The sequence below is a fragment of the Clupea harengus genome, chromosome 18, assembly GCF_900700415.2.
Source record: "Clupea harengus chromosome 18, Ch_v2.0.2, whole genome shotgun sequence".
Taxonomy (NCBI): Eukaryota; Metazoa; Chordata; class Actinopteri; order Clupeiformes; family Clupeidae; genus Clupea; species Clupea harengus.
Window position 1 is genome coordinate 8,789,058 of NC_045169.1, and position 2,500 is coordinate 8,791,557.

General features: G+C 43.0%; 1 protein-coding gene across 1 annotated transcript in view; it reads left to right on the forward strand.

Annotated features, from left to right (window-relative positions):
* txk (TXK tyrosine kinase) overlaps positions 1-2,500 on the forward strand; it is a 15,013-nt gene that overhangs the window by 5,448 nt on the left and 7,065 nt on the right. The window lies entirely within an intron of this gene.

Genomic DNA, 2,500 nt, shown 5'->3' on the forward strand with positions numbered 1-2,500 from the left:
ACATAGCCTGCATTTGGTAGATGTACATAATATATATACAGACATCCAGTGGTAAATATATGATACAGACAAGACCAGTTTAGTGGATATACACTGTGCTGATAGGGTTACTATTACAGGGGTAAGGGGAGTAGGAACAGAGAAACATGTCAATGGTGGCAATAATATATATTGTATATAAATGCTAGCATAGGGTATGAGGTAGAGTAAGTGTACGGCAGTGCAGTGGCGGTGGGTGCAATTGGTCGAGGGTTTCTGCAGGTAGACCAGGTAGAGAGACTACAGCAGCGTCCCATGGCGAAGATAGTCTAGATTAGGAGAGAAAGAAAAAGAACAGAGTGAGTGGGTTATTATAGGCATTAGCAATGTGATAAGAAAGGAGAGGGAGAGGGAGAGAGAGAGAGAGGCTGCCTGGCTGGGTGTATGGGGATTTTATTTAGTATTTAGTTGGCTGGTGACAGTCGCAATACGCGCCGTGTGCTGTACCCGGGATCTTCCGCACTCCTTCACGGTACAACATACGCTGTCTGTAGCCCAGTTATGTTGATTAGGGGGGTATTGCATGTGTTTTAGATGTGTTTAGCTATTCTGGCATTTAGCATTTAGTTTGGTTTGGCATTTAGTTTGGTTTAGCATTAGTTATGTTTAGTTATGCTGCCATTTAGCAATTAGTTTGGTTTGGTACATGTGGAGATTTTAGTCGTAAGCTTTGTTAGGGTTGCAGGGTACAACATACGCTGTCTGTAGCCCAGTGATATACATTTTTTATTTATTTATTTATTTATTTTTCTTATGTGTTCAGTTATGTCTAGTTATGCTTGCTGACTGGCTGGCCCAGCAGGTGATGGGTTTGTTGACGCAATTACTTATGGCTATAGGATGCACTAAAGAGGAATGTCTTTAGTCTTGATTTGAATATAGGTAGGGTGTCTGCATCTCGGATGGAGGCAGGGAGATTGTTCCAGAGGAGGGGGGCTCGGTAGCTAAAGGCTCTGCCTCCTACTGTAGTTTTTGATATTCTTGGAATTACAAGGAGGCCTGCACTCTGGGAACGGAGCGGTCTTAGGGGGCAGTAGGGGACAACTAGTTCCTTAAGGTAGTTTGGAGCCAGGTCATTTAGGGCTTTGTATGTTAGCAGGAGTACTTTGAAATCAATTCTACTTTTGACAGGGAGCCAATGCAGAGAGGCAAGTACAGGTGAGATGTGCTCATATTTTTTAGTTCTGGTGAGTGTACGGGCAGCAGCGTTCTGTATAAGTTGGAGGCTCTTTATTGAGTTGATGCTGCATCCGGACAGGAGAGCATTGCAGTAATCTAGTCGGGAAGTAATAAATGCGTGGATTAGTTTTTCTGCATCTTGGAGGGATAGGACTTTTCTAATTTTGGCAATATTGCGTAAATGAAAAAATGATGTCTTTGAGATCTGTTTTATGTGTGAGTCAAATAGGAGGTCTTGGTTGATAGTTACACCAAGGTTTTTGATGCTAGTATTGGGTGTTGGGATGCCATCGAGTGTGGATAGATGGCTAGATAGTGTCATTCTCAATTGATCGGGGCCTACAAGCATAACCTCAGTTTTATCAGAGTTGAGGAGCAGGAAGTTGTTAGCCATCCAAGATTTTACATCTTGCAGGCAAGTTTCTATCTTGGGTAAATGTACAATTTCATCAGGTTTCATGGATAGGTAGTCGGGTGGAGTTGGGTGTCATCAGCATAGCAGTGGAAGTTAATGCCATGGTTCCTTATGACAGCACCTAAGGGTAGCATGTAAAGGGAAAAGAGCAGTGGTCCGAGGACAGAGCCTTGGGGAACACCGTAGCTTACTCTAGTGTGATTGGATGACTTCTCATGGACGTGAACGAATTGATGGCGATCAGAGAGGTAAGATCTAAACCAGGATAAGGCACAGCCTTTGATGCCAACATGGTGTTCAAGTCTCTGTAATAGGATATGGTGATCTATAGTGTCGAAGGCGGCACTAAGGTCTAGGAGAACTAGTATTGAGGTGCACCCATGATCGGATGCGATTAGTAGGTCATTCAGGACTTTGACTAAGGCCGTTTCAGTGCTGTGGTGGGCTCTAAAGCCAGATTGGAGGGTTTCTTCGATTTTGTTTTGGTGTAGAAAGGAAGTAAGTTGCTTAGCTACTATTTTTTCAAGTATTTTTGACAAGAAGGGGAGGTTAGATATGGGTCTATAGTTAGCTAGATTATCAGGATCAAGGTTAGGTTTTTTGAGAGATGGTTTGATCACTGCTATTTTAAATGATTTGGGGACGTATCCGGAAATTAGTGAATTATTCATTACATTAAGTAATGTCTCACTTAATAACGATAGTGCATGTTTAAGAAGTTTTGTGGGGATAGGGTCTAGTAGGCACGTCGATGATTTAGATGAGAGGATCAGGGAGTTTAGTTCAGGGAGGTCAATGGGTGCGAAGGATTCAAGGAGAGCACCAGGTTTAGGGGGTGTTGCCATAGCCATAGGGCATTTTGGAAGA